The sequence below is a fragment of the Rhinolophus hipposideros genome (genome assembly GCF_964194185.1).
Source record: "Rhinolophus hipposideros genome assembly, chromosome: 15".
NCBI lineage: Eukaryota > Metazoa > Chordata > Mammalia > Chiroptera > Rhinolophidae > Rhinolophus > Rhinolophus hipposideros.
In genome coordinates this window covers 42,374,898-42,396,309 of record NC_138061.1, presented here as the reverse complement: position 1 = coordinate 42,396,309, position 21,412 = coordinate 42,374,898, and the positions used below count along the sequence as shown (strand labels likewise).

The window sequence follows — 21,412 nt, the reverse complement described above, 5'->3', positions numbered from 1 at the left end:
ATTTATATTGTGAGTATATAACCATATGTGTTTGTCACATTTACACATAGTTGCTATATCAAAGTATTATGTTTTATGTAATAAAACTTATCAAACCTTTCTTTATTGATCCTAGGTTTTGAGTCTTATTTGGAAAGATGATCCCCACTTCAAAAATAAAGACCAATGCATTCTTTTTCTTCTTTTTTTAATTTTCTGGATTAAAAAAATAACATTTAAAACTTGGATACATTTGAACTTACTTTGTAATAAGTAGAGTTTACTATTTAAAAAAACAAGGGACTCTTGAAATTGAAAAACTTCCAACACTCAAAACGATGGATTTCTAAATATGATGTAGCAGGCAGGTTGGATTGAAATTAGTTGGCGATGGTCTTACTAAATTCGACATTCACAGATGCCAACAGCCATTCTCTAGAGTCCCGTTTCCCAAACTGCTTCTGTAGTACTCTAGTTTCGCAGGGGGACTACAGGTGTTTAGCAAAAAAGTTTCCCATGTTAAAATAAATTTGTAAAACTTGGGACAATTATTTTTTAACGTTAGGACAATTGAGATCCTTTAGTATGTTTATATCATTGGGAGTCTCCAACAAGAGCACTTTTGGCCATTGGAACCCTTGTTTCATAAGGCATCTTGGGATCCAGTGTTTATATCTGGAGCAGTGATTCTTAGACCTGGTTACATCAGAAATATCTAGAGAGATTTTTATAACAGACTGTTGACTCTCATTCTTGATTAACTGGATCAAAATCAGTGAGGATGATATACGCAGGAATATTTTAAGCTCTTATTGACTGGTGTTTTGAAATCAGTAGTCTAAAGCAGCCTCTATCAAACAAGTTTCCACTACAGAATTAGTCCTACAAATATTTATTTGAGTGACTATTTTCTCAGTTCTCCCAAGGATGAGACATAGGAAGGAAGGTAATTCATTGCATACAATGGATTCCTGAAGGCATTATGGTTTCTCTCCCAAAACTCAAGTTGAGAAGAGCTGGTCTATAATATCATGTAAAAGCTATAATAGGGCTAGGTATGGTGCTTGCAAAAAAAAATAAATCTGTCTTATTATACCTTACCACCTCTTCATCTCATAGCCCTTACAAACAGAACAATAAACGTTGAATTCGGCAGCAAGATGGGTAATGGGATCAAAATTAACTTAAGTTTTATTGGACAGGCAAACTCACTCATGGGCTTCTTAAATTAATAGAATTCTCAGAAATTTGTCCTGATCAATCATTTTTTGTTCTTTCTACATATAACAATGTCTGATGTGGTCTGTTATAAAAGCTCATTAATAATTCAAAGTCATTTGTAGCAAGACCTAATTTTTTCCTTATCCTAACCTCATGCCCTTATCTTGTTTACAATTCTTTCCTCCCAATGGTGTCTCAAAAGAAAGTATAATATACTTCAGATTCCATAAACTCAATGCATTGTGCAAAACTAGGTACATTCAATTAAGAATGACTTTAATAATTTGAATAACCTAATGTGTAATTATAGTGCCAAATATTATGCTTATTATTATAATTATTTCTCTTTCCAAATCAACTGGGTTGTAAGCTCAAAGGGAGAATTTCATTATATTCTAATTGGATTCACAGAGCTGTGATCTCCTTATAACCCTAATCCCTATTACAAAGTGGAAAAATCATCATTAAATTTGATTTACACATTCCTTTTGGGTAGTGTCATCTATAGCACCCTGATGGCAAGGATTTTCTATTAAAATCTCTTTCTGAGCTAAGAATTCTAGTCATTTAGAATAACCAAGATGAGCACATCTTACATCTGAGTCAGTTAGTATAAAAATTAACACTTTCATTCCTAGCTATCAAAACTAATATTCTCGAAAAGCCTAAATCATTAAAAACCATAATTTCCAAGGCAGAGTCTGAGAAACACTACTCCTGTGAAATACTCTGTGAAGAAGGGGTTTTAGGGTCAAATAAATTTTGGAACTGCTGAAATTCATAATATATCTTAGTATCTTAGCTCCTTTAGAACTCCTGCTGTTTTTTTGTTTGTTTTTTTTAGGTTTCTAGTCAAAAATTTTCAAACTTATTAGACGAGAAATTCTCTTTGCACATCTTTATTTAGTGACATCCTACAGAACACAGTTTGGAAATTGCTGGGCTAGAGTAACCTTTATGGAACATCTACCATATGTAGATGTTAGTTTTCACAATATGTTAGTTTTCACAAGAAATTCATTTAACATTATAGTAAGTCTCTTCCTAGCTGGTACCAATGTATTATGAGAAATCATCCATGAACCCGGTCAAGATATTTACCTCTTCAGACAACGAGTCATAGGGAACTCCTTAAGAGACCGGAGGTGTGAGTTGGGAGAGAGATGGCAAGCATTGGTGTCATAGGAGTCTGAGCCAGCTGTTCACGCAACTTAGTTTAGTCTTCAACAGCTGCTGGACTTCAGTCTCATAGACAGCCTTTTCTCTTTCTGTGACCATGGAGTGCTCTGTAAACACCCAATTTTATGGTTTCTTGGATGAGATAATACCTAACTCATGGTGCATTACTTAGGTTGCATAGTCATGTGGGGATCTGTTTCAACATTCAGTCTCTACTAGGTCCCAGCAAAAAGCTAAGAATTATTTTACGAATGCAAAATTATTGTTTTCAGAAGAGAGGATGACCTTGCTTTAAAATCCTAGGGAACTGCATTCTGATTCTCCCATTAGGGTATCTCAAAGCTCCACACAGCATCACTAGCTGCCAGGTCTAAGTCAGAAGGCTCGCACAGCAGTAGTCTCAAATTGCACAGTAGCCTCTGCAGAGGCTCAGCTGCAGAGCCTCTTTGATTTTAGAACCTTTCAAAACTGGCAAACTTACAGATCATTACCTGGTAATGCATCAGAGCAGCATACTTAAATGGGTATATGCTGCTTTTAAAATCCAAAGAAACCCACCAAATATTGTACTTTCCTAGTGATAAGGGTGTAAAGTGTAGCAATTTGTCTTCCATGTCTTAGGACATATCACATTTCCCAGGCCACTCAACCCCTAGAAATTTCACAAAGATGACATGCCTTGAATTTTATGCGGTGTTTCTCCCACCTCCGCCATGCAAATACTTTCAAGGCATCTAAAGTACCTGTTACTTCCTACTCACCTGGTCTAATCAGCATGAGTCATCCACATAATGGACTAACATGCTGTAGAGTCCCGAGACAACCTTAGTCTTTGTAGACTAGATTATTGCTAAAAAACAGAATGTTGACATAGCTCTAAATGAAGATAATGAAGGTATACTGCTGTCCTGGCAGATAAGAGCATACTGCTTCTGATTTTTGTGTTATTCAGAGCAGAGGGGGAAATGGAGCCCACACCTGTAACATCTGCAGTTGTAACTACAATAATCCACTATCATTATTCTAGATTCATCTGTATTCTGCATGGACCAAACAGATGAGTTAATGTTGATGTGAAATGAATCAATAGCCCTGCAGCTTTCAAGATTCAATGGTGGCACGATCTTTGCGATCATCTCAGAGGTGTAGTATCAATTATTGTTTACTATTTGGGGGAAGCAGTTCCAAGGACTTCTCCTTGGCTTTTGCTACCATAAAAGCCTTTACCCCAAAGGTGTAAACACCTAGGTGGGGATGCTGCCAGCAGCTAATTAAATCTATTTCAATCATGCTTTCACAGATTAGCACAGTAGGTTTTGCATATCTACTATGCCAACTATGAAATGAATTTAGGTTAAAATTCCATTTTCCACCTAAACTCCAACCCCCTACTCTAACTGATAGATCTCAGGGAGCTTTTAGGTCCTCCAGGATTTGCATCAGCTCAGAACCAGTGAGGAGTAATTCCAGAAAATTTGGAAATTTTACTTTACCTACTGTGGGTTAACTCGGGCAAATGGACACAGAGTCCTGTGGGAAAGGCTAAGTAACAGATTTATAGTACATAATTGTGCCAGTGTTGTAGGATCCTTCATCAAGTTAACTAGATATCCCTCCATTCACAGGGCCCTCCTGTGAGCTGGCTCAGGTTGGAAATTGGGGATGCGAAAATGATTGCCAATGACGTAGGTCATCAAACAAGATGGCTACCTATCTATTTTAGTCCAAGAGATAACATAATCATCTAGGTGGTACCAAAGATGTCTGTAGTTATAACCATTCTGATTACTGCCCTGGCCATTTTCCCACCCATTACAGTAACCACATTTACTTTGTTTTGGAAGTTAAGTGACTACCACTTGACTCCTACCACTTAAGGATTCCATCATCCTTGCTACATACAATTAAAGAGCCCTTTTCCGTGATAAGATTTCCCACCATCATCTCTGAACTGCATACAACAGCTACTTCAGAGCTTCCCAAATGTACCTAAACTCTTTCTCATTGCCTTGTCCAATGCCATGTCCAACGGCCCTTCTGAGAGGATATAGTGAAACAGGGGGGAGGAGGACACATGTGATAGATTCACTCCAATATTCCTATCCTCCTACACCTTTAGATTCCTTCCTCGATGTTATATCAAGAATATCCCAGCAACTCAACTTTATTTAACATAGGTCACCACTGATTCCAGTTTCTATCAAGTAATAAACTGTAAAGTCACCTCCAGCTACTCGAGATAACACAATGAATCCAGAATTTCTGTTAAGTACCTACATCATGAGAAAATGTTGGCCTATTTCTAACTGGTCTACTATACTTATAGTCCATTCCCACACTTATTCTCCAAGTTTCTGCCAATATAAATCATCTATATTATGTAATTCTTTTGGTATTTAAACTACCCACTAAGGGTTACACTTTGTAGTTGTTCCCCCATAGCATGCTGAGGATCTCACTCTGGTTACCAATCTAAAGACAATGTGGGTGGATGTGGGTCTTAAGTAAAATCAGCATTCCCTTTCAAAGTAATTGCCTAAAATAATGTCATAATAGAGCCTTCAAGCAAGAAGTCAGCCTCTTCCAACAGGAAAGGAAGAAGAGCTCAGTGGGATCTGAGGTATTTAGATTTATCCATACTCACGCAAATTTGCCTATCCCAATTTTCAGGGTCTCAGGAAAATTCCAATACTCTACCAGTACTCTAATTTTCACAAAAGATAGCTACACTAACACTGCAATTCAGCAGCCTGCAGAACCAAACTTTGACTGCAGTTTGAAGATACAGTAACACCATAATTACAAGAGATAATGTATTCTTTTAACACAGCCATAATTATGATTTTCAACTAAGTCTAAACCCAAGAATTTAAAATCCTAAACTTGCAAATTCAGTTAGAGTTTGCCATAGTCTTTTTATTATTATTCCTACCAGAACAATCAATTGTAGCAGTGGCTTGGTTTCCCAAGGACTTCCCCTCAATAAATATTTACTTAAATAAATCAAAATAGATAAATACATATTTTGCCACTGTATGTCATGAACTATCACTACCAGTTAGCAATCACTTTAAACTTAAATAGGACAGATTCCCATCTTTGGAAGTTTGTTTCCCAGAGCTACTTATGTTACAAAATGCTTTATCACTCAGGTTTAGGTGAGAAAAAAAATGAAACAACTCTAGAAGGGATTAGGTGACTACAAAACCTAATTAGGGGAACGAGGTTCTCATAAAACCACTGGAAGGGCTGGAAAGGAGAAAGTTATCACTTATTTTGGAAAGACCATCACTTGTTTTCAAGTTCACTGCCAACTTGTAGGAAATCAAGATACTACTCCTGCAGTCCAGGTCAAGAATTCAACAAGTTGCCAGAGACAGAAAAGATTGCCAAGTATTTTATTTGCTTCCCTTTAATTTCAGCTTCCTTGAAGTTATGTGAGGCCACTGAAATGTGAAAAGATGTGTGCATCATTTCTGGACTCAGAAAGAGAAATCCCACATGTTATTCTCTAGTCTCTTGATTTCTGTGCCATGGTTTGCTAGACAGATACAAGTTTCAGTTTGTGTAGTTAAAAAGACTGTGGAAGACCCATCAGCCTGAATACTTAAATAACCATGTGAAGCAGAATATCTCATCAGCCCGTGATGGACATCAAGTATTCAAAAGAAAAAAAATACACATTTTTTTTTGTGTTAAGCCTCTTAGATTTCAGTGTTAATTTATTGCTGAAAAATAACTTAGGTGTGCTGACTAATCTGGAAGCTAGTGGTCACAGCTGCCTGTAGCACTGAGGTAACAGATGGCAGGGAATCTGGAGGTTGTTGCAAAATTCTGTATCTGCCAAAACTAATGTACCTATATACCAATTGTTGCAAAGAGAATAGCAACCTGTGCCTTCCAAGTCTCATATGAGTGCTTCTTTGGGGAAGATCTGAACTGGGACTTAATTTGCAGGGGATTCTGAGCAATATAATATCAAGGCTTCTAGTCCCTGCTATCTGGGGATCTCAAAAAAGATGGCAAAATTATGCTGAGTTGGGGAGAAAAAAAAAACAACACTTGTGTACTGTTGGTGAGATTGTAAACTGGTGCAGCCATAATGGAAAAAAGTACGAAGATTCCTCAAAAAATTAAAAATATAACTACCCTATAACCCAGCAATCCCACTTTTGGATATTTATCCAAAGAAAGCCAAAACATTAATTCAAAAAGACATATGCACCCTTATGTTCACTGCAACATTATTTACAATCGCTAAGATATGGAAGCAACTCTTTTTTCAATATTTATATGTTTAAGTTTGTTTTTTTATTATGTGAAGCATTTAAAAACCATAAAAGAAAATAATAAAATCATAAAAGAAAGCAATTCAGAGAAGTCTGTCCTCTCCTTTCTTTTCTCTCCCTTCCCTTAGAAGGGGCATTAATTTTTATTGGTTTTTAGTTTATCTTTTGTTTATATTTGTGCTACTCTTTAGTTTATATTTTACTAACAAAATAGGTCTATTAGATCTCAAATTGTTTCCTTTTGAAAATATACATTTCCCATTCTTCCCCTGTTTACACAAAGGTAGAGTACAACACACAATGTACATACTGATTCTGATTTAGATATTTTTTTTTTTTATATAGAGATGCATTGTAAGAGGAAAGTATCTTTCTAAAGAAAATTACACTTCTTACTTGCTCTCCAGGAGTTTCAAGTTTAATAAAATTAGGAGACTCAGGCTATAATTCTTTCTCTGCTACTGTGTTTCCCCCAAAATAAGACCTAGCCAGACAATTTTACTATACTATGCTAATTTTACTTATTTTACTATAAGACCAGGGATATGATATGATATGATACGATACAATATGATACGATACAATATGGTATAATAATATAAGACCGGGTCTTATATTAATTTTTGCTCCAAAAGATGCATTAGAGCTGATTGTCCGGTTAGGTCTTCTTTTCAGGGAAACATAGTACTAACTCTCTAGGTGCTTCTTGGAAAGTCATGCTGTCAAGCCATGTCTCAGTTTCCCCAAGTATAAACAGGAGGGGGACTAAAGATCTCTAAGTCCTGTCCAACTCCAAGGCAAAAACGCTACAACGTCTGAGTTCTGGATGAAGAAGTACATCTAACCTGAGTTAGATAAATACTGTGGGGGTTCAGAATGTGTCATCCCCAAAATATGACTCTTTGGCATGTTGATTATTTTGAATTAGAAGATACTTTGACTCTCCTTTCTCCCCCTGAAAGCAGGAGATAACTCTTCCATGTGAAAGGCACCCTTCCTGCACCAGGAGTGTAGAAAGCATCCTTATCATCAGACACAGGGAATTTAGGGCCACCAGGCTGTATAAACAAACCTGTTTCTTCTTCACCATTTTATTACCCCTAGCCCAAACCCCTTTGCCAGTTCTTCATAAATCTATTGTTTCTCTGTCTAAAAGATATAAAAGCTTTCTGCTTTGATCACTTCTTTGAGTCTTAGACCTTTATGGAACTTCCATATGTACATACATAATTAAGATGGTTTTTATCTTGCTAATCTGTCTTTTATTACAGGGGGGTCTCAGCCAAGACCCTCGAAGGGTACAGGGAAAATTATTTCTCCTTCTCTACAGTAGGTCTGAGGAATATGAGTACATGTCCAAGGTTTTTATTAAGATGAGCTGATTTTCATTTTGTTCTCACTTTCCATGCCAACCTGTTAGAGGTAAGGGCTGCAGGAAAGAACTTAAATTGGATTAAACATAGCATCAGCAGAGAAATGAGAATGGACATTTTGTTTGTGTTTAGAGCAGGTTCTATTTTTGAAACACTATTGAATGTTTTATCCATTGGAATCATTACTGGTATTTTAAAAAATTACTAGGGCAAAAAGTACGAAAATAATCTTCTCCAAGCACTTCATACAAGATGCACAGTAATAATCAGCATTAGGCTCATGTATGAATAAACATTATAATGATGCAAAATAAGAAGAAAGAATAGTATGCTTAGCTCAAGCAGATTCAAGGAGTTGATGACTAACGTTGGAAATTTTAAGGAACAATATAAGTGGTCATTTGTTAAACAAAGTAAGTACATTTATTGAGGTTGATTCTCTTGAAAGAAGTACATATTTTAATATTATTTCCAAGAACTCTTTTGCTAACAAAATAAGTCTATTAGATCTCAAATCTTCTGAAATTCTCTAGATTACTGAGCTACAGAGGGTCCTTGCCTTCAAAGGTTCTTATCATTGGTTTGGAGAAGCACATGAAATATAATAATAACCTCAGGCTGTATGATTATTTGTCTTCTCAATTCCCTACTTTCTGTCTCATAACATTTCAATGTGAATAGGAAAAGTTCATTTTGAGCTATAAGTTGCCATCTAATATTTTAGGATCCATGGCCTCTCAAAAAGCTTTAATCCATTATTTTTTTCTATTTTCTGTCATCAAGAGATTGGAAGTAATAGGCTCTCTTATCAAAATATCAGACATGTATTTTTTGTTTTGTTTTTTGGGTTCTTTTTTTTTTTTGGATTCAGTATTAGGAAAACATGGAAATATTTCAGATGATAGAATTCTTCAGAAAATGAATACCTAGAGAAAATGCTTCTCTTTCTCTTGTTAGGAGAACATTATTTGAGTAAAAATAATCCCTTTTTCTACCAAAAGTCATTTCTTATATTTTATATCTTATATTTGGTTTGCTCTGTGTTCAGCTTATTACTGTTTTAGTTTCATAGCAGTGTTTTTTTTGTGTTTTTTTCCTGGTAATCTTCTACCTAACCAGGTGGAAGCCTGACACTTGACCTGCTCTGGGGATGGACCTGTGCTGGGGGAGGGATTGTGAGGTTTGTATAGCTCAGAAGGTGATCCAAGAAATAGCATCCAGAGTGAACTAAAATTAAAAACCAGAGAAATTGTGTGAACAAAGTGTGACTCAAAACGGCAAGATAAGAAAAAACCTTACAGACATGCTGTGAGTCACCATATTACTGAAAACCACAAGAAAAAAACATTCAATGGACATAGAACCACAGGTGACTAGATATTGGAGTTAGCAGACAAGGACTTTAAAATAACCATAATTAATATATTCAAGAATAGAGAAAATTGGTTTTTAAATGGAAAAAATTTTCAGGGAATTATCTTTTGTAAACCAGAATCAAATGGAATTTTAGAATTTAAAAATGTAAAATCTGCTTTTAGTGGTTTAAAAGAGTTTAGATACAGAAGACAGGATCAATGATAGGAAGAATAGCCAATAGAAAATAGAAAATAGAAAATATCCAAAATGAAGCACAGAAAAAAATAGGAATGGAAAATATAGAAAAGAAACACAAGATATGTGGGACACAGTAAAAGGTATAACACACATAATATGAGCCCTAGAAGGACAAGAGATAATGAAGCAGAAGTAATATCTTGAAGATAAATTGGCCAACACTTTTCCAAATTAAAACAAATCATATCAAGATGTCCAGGATTTCTGGTCAAGATGGCAGAGAAGGTAAATGCTATGCTTACCTCCTCTCACAACCACATCATAATTACAACTGAACTACAGAAAAACCATCATTGAGAATCCCCTGAAGTCTAGCTGAACCAAAGCCCTACAAGTAAGGACATACAGAAGAAGCCACCTCAAGACTGGTAGGAGGGGCAGAGACACAGAGCAGGTGCGTCCCACACCTGCATGTGCCCATTAAAAATCAGGAGGGATATCTCGGCTGCGGAGGTTCCCCTTCCCCGACCCCGAGGAGTAAGGGGTCCCAGCACCACACCAGGCTCCCCAGACCAGGGTTTCAGTGTGGGGAAGAGAAGTCCCCATAATTTCTGGCTGTGAAAGCCAGAGGAGATTGTGGCTGAGTGAGCCAAAGGGCAGCTGCAGTCCCAGGAGCTCCTTTTAAAGGGCCTGCACACGAACTTACTTGCAGATAGACTTACTTGCTCTGAGCTCCAGCACTGAGGAGCAGTTTGAAAGGTGTTGGAGACATATGGGGAGGACCTAAGCTGTCTGGCTTCAGAGCGAGGGCTGGAGAGGCAACTTTCTCCCAGATGGAGGAGCTAGAGGAAGCCCTTGTTTCTTTGTTTCTGTAGCCCTTCCCTCTCCTGGCATGCAGACACTGGCAGCCGTCATATTTGAGTCTCCATCAACGTAGCCCCGCCCTGAAGATTCAGAGACTCCGCCCCACCAAACTTTTGGGCATACCCAAGCCGCTTCCAGTGGCTTTTCTCTACAAACTGCCTGCCTTGGATCATGCTGCAGACTTTCCTAAAATCTCACAAATATTTAAAGACCCAAACAAGCAACATCTAGCTTCAGCATGTACTATAACTTTGGCTGAGCGGCCCAAAGCCTTGCACTAATGACAGCCAGCTTTTGTTTGTGGCTTGGTCTCTCAAGGCACATCTAAGCACAGTGTCGGTGGTGAATTGTTTTGTGGCTCCTGCTAGGTGGCCCCAGACAGGGCACAGGCTGCAGGTGAATTTCGCTGACAGCAGGTTCCCTCCCAGGAGGTCTCATGGCTGGCACATCCAGTGGCCAGCTTTGGGTCAATCTGGAGCATCACTCATTCAGCTCCAAGGACAACACACCCAAAGGGCAGACTGGGCAGGCACCAGAGTCCTGCTAAAGTGAATCCTGCTTTGTAGGGTCATCCTCTGCACCACAACTCCTTCAGTGTAGTCATGACCAGTCCTCAGAACCAATCGGCCTGAGGGTCAATCCCTCCTACTGACATGCAAATAGCAACCAAGGCTCAGCTACAAGAGGAAGACACACACAACTACATAAGGGATATACCAAGAGCACCCAGTTCTGGTGACTAGCAAGGCTGTGCCACTGGGACCCACAGCATACTTACTATATAAGGCCACTCTACTAAGACCAGGAGGCATAACAGCCCTACATAATACATATAAACAAACACAGTAAGTCAGCCAAAATGGGGAGACAAAGAAACATGTCCCAAATAAAAGAACAGAACAAAGCTCCAGAAAAAGAACTAACCAAAATGTAGACAAGCAATCTACCAGACATAGAGTTCAAAAACCTGGTTATAAGGATGCCCAACAATCTCAATGAGAACTTCAACAAAGACACAGGAAACATAAAAAAATGGAGACAGAAAACATAAAAAAGAACCAGTCAGAAATAAAGAGTACAATAACTGAAATGAAGAATACATTAGGGTAAATTAACAGATTAGATGAAGCAGAGGATCAAATTAGCAATTTAGAAGATGAGGTAGCAGAAAACACCCATCAGAATAGCAAAAAAGAAAAAAGAATCCACAAAAAAATGAGGAGAGTTTAAGGGGCCTCTGGGACAACATCAAGTGTACCAATATCCACATCATAGGAGTACCAGAAGGAGAAGAGAGAGCATAAGGAATCGAAAACCTATTTGAAGAAATAATGATGTTAAACTTTCCTAACCTGGCGAAGGAAATGGATTATTCAAGCCCAGGAAGCACAGAGAGCCCCAAACCTGATAAACCCAAAAAGGCCCACACCAAGACACATCATAATTAAAATGCCAAAGGTTAAAGACAAAGAAATAATCCTAAAAGCAGCAAGAGAAAGACAACTAGTAACTTATAAGGGAGCTCCCATAAGACTGTCAGCTGATTTCTCAACAGAAACATTACAGGCCAGAAGGGAATGGCATAATATATCCAAAGTGATGAAAAGCAAGGGCCTACAACCCATATTACTCTACTCAGTAAACTATCATTTAGTGTCGAAGGACAGATAAAGAGCTTCCCAGACAAGAAAAAGCTAAAGGAGTTCATCACCACCAAACCTGGACTCTTGGAGGAACAGCTTTAAGACAGAAAAACAAAGAAAAGAAAAAAAAAAAGATCAAAAACCTGAATAATAAAATGGCAATAACTACATATCTATCAACAATCACTTTAAATGTAAATGGATTAAATGCTCAAATTAAAATTCATCGGGTGGCTGAATGGACAAGAAAACAAGGCCCTTACACATGCTGCCTACAATAGGCTTCACTTACAGACTGAAAGACACACACACAGACTAAAAGGGATGAAAAAAAAATCATGAAAATGGAAACAAAAAGAAAAATAAAACTGGGGTAGCAACACTTATGCCAGACAAAATAGACTTTAAAACAAAGGCTATAGCAAGAGACAAAGAAGGACCTAATAATCCCACTTCTGGGTATTTATCCAAAGAAATCCAAAACGTCACTTCAAGGGGACATGTATATTCATATGTTCATTGCAGCATTATATACAATAGCCAAGATATGGAGGCAGCCTGGGTGTCCCTGACTGACTGGCTGGCTGAATGAATGAATGAATGAGAGGTGGTACATATATACAATGGAATATTACCCAGCCATAAAAAAAGAATGAAATCGTGACATCTGCAACAACATGGATTGACCTAGAGGGCACTGTACTGAGTGGAGTAAGTCAGAAAGAAAAAAACAAATGTCATATGATTTCACTTATAAGTAGAATCTAAAGAAAAAAATAAACAAAGAAATGAAACAGAAACCAACTCATGGATACAGAGAATATTTTGATAGTTGCCAGATGAGAGGGGGGTTGGGGGTGAGTGTAAAAGGGGAAGGGATTAAGAAGTACAAATTGGTTGTTATACAGTAGTCATGGGGATGTAGGGTATAACATAAGGAATGTAGTCAATAATATTGTAATAACTATGTATGGTGTCAGATGAGTACTAGATTTATCAGGGTGATAGATGGGAGGGGTTTGAGGGACAGGGTGAAAATGGAGAAGGGATTAAGAAATACAAATTGGAAGTTACAAAATAGTCATGGGATGTAAAGAAAAGCATAGGGAATTTGGTCAATAATATGGTAATAACTATGTATAGTGCCAGGTGGGTACCAGACTAGTCAGGGGGATCACTTCTTAAATTATATATCTAATCACTATGCTGTACACCTGAAATTAATACAAAATAATATTGAATGTTAACTGTACTTGCAAATTTAAAAGGGGGAGGAAGGGGAATAAGAGGTTCAAATCTCTAGGCATAAAACAAATTAGTCATGGGGATGTAATATACAGTATAGGGGATATAGTCCATAATATTGTGATAGCTTAGTACGGTGTCAGATGTTTGCTGGACTTATCATGGTGATCACTTCTTTATAAATGTTTAATAACTATGGTGTACACCTGAAACTAATGTAATATTAGGTATATTTAATAACAATCTTTAAAAATTAATAATAAAAAATACAAGCACATACAAAAATATTAACAAAGATATCAATACACAAATTCATGAAACTCTGCCACCAATTCAAGAAAAAACCATAGGCAACATAAGTATAAACAAAACCACACTTAGACACATCATGATAAAAATGCTGAAAACCAAATGGCAAGGCAAGGGAGAGAATCCAGCTCCATACTAGAAGACCAGACACTGGGAAAAGGCCCTCTAAAAAGAAGATGGACTTACCTGGATGATCCACTGGGTGGTACACTTGGCAGTGTATTTCAGAGATGGAGGTGCAAGCTCTTAAGAATAAAGAAACAGTATATAGATGATGTATTACAGAATTGTACATGTGAAACCTATGTACTTTTACTAACCATTGTCACCCCAATAAATTTTAATTAAAACAGGACACAGTATAATCTTGAGCTTTACTCTTAGTTTACTTGTATTAAGAAACCTAAGAAGAATGATAAAATCCCAAGCAACTTTTGCACTAATTAATTTGAATCACAACAGTTTTTTCTCTATATATTATAGCCAACAAATTAATTTATATAATTTATTGTGTGAGAAACACTGTAAGTTTCAGGAAGGGTTTAGTTTTTTGCTGGGCATTCTGAATCACTGAGGACTGCTATCTCTGACTTTCCCAGCCTGGAGCCGAACCTTGGAAAAATTAAGCCAAAGAAGGGAAGACTCAGAGAATATACATATTACCTAGGGGCACCTTTCCCCTTTCTCTCTCTTCCAAGAGTGCATCAGAAATTCTGATAAGGGAGGGTGAGGAGAGGGCCAGTAACAGCATATTGAATGACTCCCCACATATTTATGTATCCCTGATTAAGAAGCACTACTCTATATTGGTTCAAATGAATCGTCCAGGAATCCTATTACAATGTAGGTTCCAATTTAATAGTTCCAGGTGGGTCCTTGTATTCTGCATTTCTTACAAACTCCCAAGTGATGCCGGGAACTGCTGGTCCACAGACTATTTTGAGAAGCAAAGGTCTGGGTGAAGCCCAAGTCACCTAAAAATTGGTCACTCTGGCTGTTAATTCAGCTGCTTTATGACAGAGGGTCTTAAATTCTCCTAAGAAAAGAGGGGTAGGTGGGTGCCCAGTGATTGCACTTTTAAAATGTTTATCAAAGTATAATTTGAACATTGCTATAGTTGCAGAAGATGTTACTGCATGTTCCTTAGAAGAAACAGTTCCACGGCCAAATAAGTTAAATAAGCATTTGTACTCAATTTTCCCCCTCTGGGAGATTCACGATGCACATTTACATTTTAATGATTGTGAACCATTTGCAGTAGGGAAACATGTTTAACCTGATAAATCATTTATTTGACTATTAACATTCTGAGGAACGAGTGTTCCATGGAACAAACTTTGGGAAATGCAGCCATTTCCCAACTACTACAGAGAAGTAGTTTTCTAACTTTGGTATATATTGAATTAGCTGGAGAGCTACTAAAGGACACAGATGACAGTACTTGCTGAAGTAGGATAGGTCCCAGGCCTGTGTATTTTCACCGAATTTTCCAAATGAGTATGACTGCCAACGTTTGAGCATCACTGCTATAATGTCAGAGCAGTTTCTGGTACCACCTGGGAGACCTGCCTGTTACCCAGCTTCCCTCTTGCAGAGCCTATGCTGTCCTGGGATGTCCAGCATCAGATACAAACTGCCTTCATCCAAAGAAGAACACTCAGACCAGATGGGGTAGCCCAAAGATTCCTTTATATAGTCTACATATTGAAGGGATTCCTCCAAGTCTTCTCACTGTAACCTCCTAGTCAACAGTGGCTATTCCTTATCCCTGCTCCAAGTCAGAGCTCACAAGAAGGATTTTCTCTCTAGGACCAACTCATTGATGCATCGAACCAATCTTCACCAATCAGGATTTTGGCAGTATTCAGTGAACAACATGGACAATACAGTCCCATGAGGCATAGGGGACAGCCAATAAACAAGTAAATGAATAAATAATTTCAGATCGCAATCAATGCTGAGAAGAAAATAAACAGTGTCACGGGACACGATAACTGAATCAGGGATTCAGTTTGGATACTGAAGTGGTCCCGAAGACTGTAAGAGGTCAGGATAACGTGGACACCATTCCAGAGACAACAGTCACTGGGATTGACTTTGATGGTTCAGAAAGCTTCACCAATTACCCCAAATATACCTGGTCAGGAGGCAGCCTATATCCCTTGTACCTACTACAGGGACTGGCTCATACAGGACCCTGTGAATATTGGTGAATAGTTGGATGGATGGATGGATGGATGGTTGGATGGATGAATAGTTAATTCTAGTAATTTTGACAAGATCCATCTGGTGAGACCTTAAAGCAGGACTTGTCTAAACTATTGGGCCAAACTGAGCATTCACTCTGATGAACGGCTAGCTAGCTCCTAAATGATAAGGCAAATGGTAAGATGTTCTGTACCTGATGCTGAAGCACAAGAAGGAAACAGACTAAGTATGAACAAAACCTCTTTTATGCTACAGAGTCAATAGCTGCTTCATTGTAGTCTACCTTAAATTCACTCCAGACCCACTTAAAAGGAAGTAGTTCCCCTTCCTTCACTACTTGAAACAGATGTACTATATCCATCAGAGTTCTTAGTGGCAAACAATAGAAACTGATTCTAGATTTATCAGAAAGGAATTTAATAAATTGGGATTGTAAGCTCACATTACCTGTGGAAAGGATGGATAACCAGGTGAAGAAGTACTACCCAGCCAGGAACAACGTCAAAATTATGCAACTAAACGGTCCAGTGAAAATACCAGGGTCACTGCCAGTGGGCACAGACATCACAACTTGCCCCAACTAAACTGAATGTGGGATCCCCATTGTCAGAACTGTCGTTGCTGATGCGTCAGGAAATGGGATAGAGCTGCTGTCTCCACTAACTTCCATCACCAGCCCGGATTCTGTATACCTTGCCTCCTTGAGTCATTTCTTCCGGATCAAAGACTGAGGTGGACGTGTCTACATGTCTAATTGGCAGTCCAAGTCACAGACCTTCAGGAAAGGATGGCAAAGAGAGGATGTGGTATTTTCAGGTTTGCTAGTAGGAAAGTGCTCTACCCTATTAGGTGAAGAATGTCCCTGCAGAATAAGAAGGGGGTTCAAATGCTGAGCAACCAAAAACAAGGATACCTTTTGACTGCCACTAGAGTAGAGACTCTCAGGGGAAAAAAAAGCCAAGAAAAAAGCTACATTGACCCTACTGGATAGTGAAGACACAGGGCCCCAAGAACCAAAGCAAAGCAGGTGAAATAAGGTCCAACAGCAATGCATAAAAAAAGGAGAGGTCCAAAGAGTGTGCTAGAATCCAGATTTACCAGTAGCACTGGTCTTTTGGTCTCCATATATTGGACTCGTGTCACAATTATTGGTTAATTCCAAACTTGGGGAGGGAATTTTGTTTACTGACCCACCAATCCCCAATAGCTACTGTTGCTGTTTGTCTTTCTGACACTCCCTTTTCTAAATTTCTGTATTTAACCAATTCGATCTTAAATAAACAAAGTTATCAGATACTGACTCTGCCAGGCATCGTGCTAAAAACTTTACATAGATCATCTCATAACCCCAATTACAGAGAAAGAAAATGAGACTCTAATTTATGAAATGAATTGCTTCAAATACAAAACCTAGCAAATGGTAGAGCCCAATATCTTTCTTTAAGTTAGTATCTAGCTGTTTTCTTAGGGAGGTTAATAATATCATTTAAACAGGTTATAGCTGATTCCTTGCCACTTGGACTCTTTAATGTAACTTCATAACATTCTGCTCTGGTTCATTATATTTTGCTATTTTAATATACAGGGAAGAATTGCATTATTTTATTTTCCACTTCTTGGGTAGGGGGTTGGTAGGGAGGAAGGAAGACTTCATGGTTGTTCCCATTTACCTCCTACATGGCCAAGGCACGACATTCTGTCTGTCCATCTTCCAGCTGAGGAGACTGGACCACAGGTACAGTAGAGAAGTTGTAGTCAGCCAATGCCAGCTCTCCTTCAACTGCACTATGGTTGAGGGGTGGCAAATAGATTGCACTTCATGCCAAATGTGATTAGCTGGTGTATTCGTCTTGCATGTCTGCTACGTATGACAAATTACTACAAACTTAGTGGCTGAATACGGCACATAGTCATTATCTTACAATTCAGTAGTTTCAAAGTTCAAAAGAGGTTTTCCTTGGCTAAACTCAAGGTGTCAGCTGGGCTCATTCCTTTCCAGAGGCTCTGGGGAGAATCATTTTCTTGCCTTTTCCAGCTTCTAGAGCCTGCCCACATTCCTTAGCTTGTGTTCCCTTCCTCCAAAGCCAACAGTGAGTGACAGGTCAAGTCTTTCTCGTATCGCTTCACTGACACTGACACTCCTGCGTCTCTCTTCTATCTTTAAGGACTTTTATAATTACACTGGGCCTACCCAGACGATCCAGGATAAGTTCCTTATTTGTGGGCTGGCTGATTAGAAATCTTAACTCCATCTGCAAACTTAATTGCCTTTTGTCATGTAACCTAACATACTCATAGGTTTTGGGGATTAGGACATAGAATTTGCGGGGTGGGAGCATTCTTCTGTCTACCACTGCTGGTAATGGTTGTTTCTGAGGCCATGTTTATATTCACTAGGAAAGATAATCATGGTCAATTAGCAGTATTTCCCCATTCAGAAGGAAATGCCATGTATTTTCCATCCTACCATAGGTGCAGGCTAAAAGGAGAATTTCAAAATATTTACTGATAAGAGGAGTGACCATCCATTCTGAGTGCTCCAGAACCAGCCGGAAGGGCCGTTCCAAGGGAAGCGCTCCAATGATCTGCCTTCTCTTCCTGTAGCTGGATCTACTTGTCCCTCACTTGCATGCTGAGCTCCCTCCCAGGCTCTAGGTATAACCCTGTTCTTCACGATCTTTCTCACTGGATCTCCCAAAAGGCTACATAGCAGCAGGCCTGGTGCTAGGCGCTGAAGACACCAAAATAGGATAGGCACAGTACTACAGGATGGGAGCAGACCCAAGAAGCTCACCCTCTAAATGGGGAGACAGACAACAAACATAGCCACACAAGGTGAAATAATGTTACCCCTTGGGCCTCACTGGTTCTGTGCTTTCCACCTCCACTGGCTGTGCTCACACAGCCTAAAATGCTCTTCTGTCTTCAGTTGCCCCCAGTCTTACTTCTTCTTCAAACACCACTCCCTCTTTGATCCTCCCCAGGTGGAAGAAAACCCACGTTCTCATCGTTCTTTCTTTTTTTTAACATACCTGAGGCTACTGATGTTCATGTGCTCCACAAATAATTAGTGAGACCCACTCTGTGCCATGTACTGCACCTGGCACTGGGGACATAGTGGGGATGAAATATAGAGACAAGGCCCGTTGTTCATGAAAATGACAGGCTATTGAGGGAGGCAGCAGATATGAATCAAAGAATCACACCGGTAGATCTAATGGGGGCACTTGGGATCTTTCTGACAGTGGAAAGGTACATGGTGTTCTGAGTGTAATGAGGCTGCCTTGGGGAAGTGAGTGTTGACCTGAAATCTGAAGGCTCAGTAGAAATTACCCAGGTGGACAACAAAGAGAAGGGCATTCCAGGCAGAAGGCATAACCTGGCAGAACAGCTGTGTTGGGGGAGAGCAGGGTACTTGTGATGCTCTGAACGGAAGCCAGTGGCTAGAGTGGAGTAAGCCAGAGGTATGGGACTGAAGGGGGTGAGAGAGGCAGGCCAGAGCCAGAGCATGCAGGCAAGCTCAGGGTTTTGTTCTGAGCACCAGTACTGTGTGCCTACCTATTTGCCCACAGCCCCCGTGAGTGCCTTTGTTTATGCTAGGGGGACCCTCACTTTTTATAAGACTTCTGGTTTCCTCCATCAGCCTTCTGTGTTTAGGATTATATAAGACATTTTAGTTACGGTGTCAAGTTACAGGCTGACTTGCATAGGAATAAAAAAAGGTGGTGCCCTCCTGAGAAGAGGAATGGCCACTATATCTTAAACAAAGAGGAGCTGAGATACAGAATCAGCTTTCTGTTTCTGATAGCTCTGACGTGAATGCAGTGCCCCTCTCACCAGTCAGCAAACCACCAATCTGACGTGCGCATTAAACTCTAACAGACTCCTATCTGAAACTTGGGAATTCCTTGGCAAATTGCGGTGGCTCGATTATAAGGTGGATGGGCAGAGATGATAGAGTGGTGACATTCTTATCCCCCTGGTGGTTCGCATGAAATAGGTGTAATTATAAATACTAAACTGAATTTTAGGACATTGAGAACCATTGTATAATCAAAATAGTCATACATTTAGAACCATTTTCCAGTAATCTTGTTAAGGAGATGGCTCCATATTGTGCAAAAAGCACTGGCTGAGATTCAGGATGACAATATTTTGGTTCTTGTTCAATATTCTGGTTCTTGGTTATGAAGGAGCCCTGGACAACTTTTTAAAGCCACTAGAAGCCCCACCTTCATGATAAAATATGGTGAAGTCACATTCTTAAGTATTGTCGGAAGGCAAAAGTTTAGTATAATTAGGACTACTTGAAAAATGCCTGCGGAAGGAAGCTGACGCACCACACACCATCTCCTACTAAGTCTAACTTTGCCAAGTTCTCCCCCAGTGTTGGACAGAATTGCTGTTGACTCAAATGAACACCAGATGAAATGGTTGGGCTGCACTCAGGAGCCTTGTTGTAACCAAAAACGCACCTTCTCTTTAAACACCGAAACTACATTCAGTGAGGTGAGCTGCTTCCTGAGAAGCACATGGTCCTGCCTGAGGGAACAGTGCCAGGTATACATGCCCCATTTCCCCAACTGCTGTTTCTGCACCTGTTAAGAGAAGAAAATGATACCTCCTCATCCCTGACTACCTCTAAAGCAGCTACGAGGATAACTGTGGATATATGTTATAGGACACTCCATAAAGCTCAAGTCAGTGAAATAATATCTCCAAAATCTATTTGTCACCTCAACACTAAGTTTTATGCAGCCAACATTTACGATAATGTAGCATCAGTGCCTATGGCAGAATCCCTGAGCTACAAGTGTTTTTGGAGGGATCCAGTCCAATTTCCCATCCAAAGAAGGGTCCCGTCTACCACAAAGGAAAGAGCAGGTAGAGACACGGAGCTCACTTTTCAACAAGGTGACCTATTCCATATTGAACTTTGACATTTGTCATTCAATGACTTGATATCTGCTTCTTTAGAACTCCCACTCACTGATGTTAGTAATGTCTTTTGCAGCCACACAAAATATGTATTCTTGCCTGTGACAGCCGTTCAGATATTCAAGGACAGCAATCATGTCTCTTTTCACAGGACATGCCCTTTGTCACAGGACAAAGCCCTCATTCACCATCCCAGAATCCCAGACACCTGCCCCACATCTATGAAATTTACCAGTATCCCCATTACACGGTGGGCAGGACAGCAGGGCCTGCCAATGCATGAGTTTCCTCTACCGGAAAAACTCATTTCTGTCTTAGAATAATAGCTGTGAAGCCAAAGGAAACATATCACAGGGCTACAGGTTGAAAATCCCTTTCTTAAATGAACATTTCAGATGGGTCCACTTTTACTGATACAAAACATGAACCAAGAAAAAAGCAAGAAAAAAATTCACCACCTTATTTCCACAAAGAGGAATCCAATTTCTAAAGTTTCCCATCATTTAATTTTTTGAAATGGCTCCAAGCCCTGTCTTTGGGATTCTGTATGAATACCATCTCTGGAATTCGTTTTCCAAGGATCCAAACTGAGCCGAATCAAGATACTGGG

At 39.2% G+C, this 21,412-nt stretch overlaps 1 protein-coding gene across 1 annotated transcript in view; it reads right to left on the bottom strand.

Moving 5' to 3' along the window:
- ZNF365 (zinc finger protein 365) overlaps positions 1 to 21,412 on the bottom strand; it is a 58,233-nt gene that overhangs the window by 9,640 nt on the left and 27,181 nt on the right. The gene's annotated exons all lie outside the window — the stretch shown is intronic.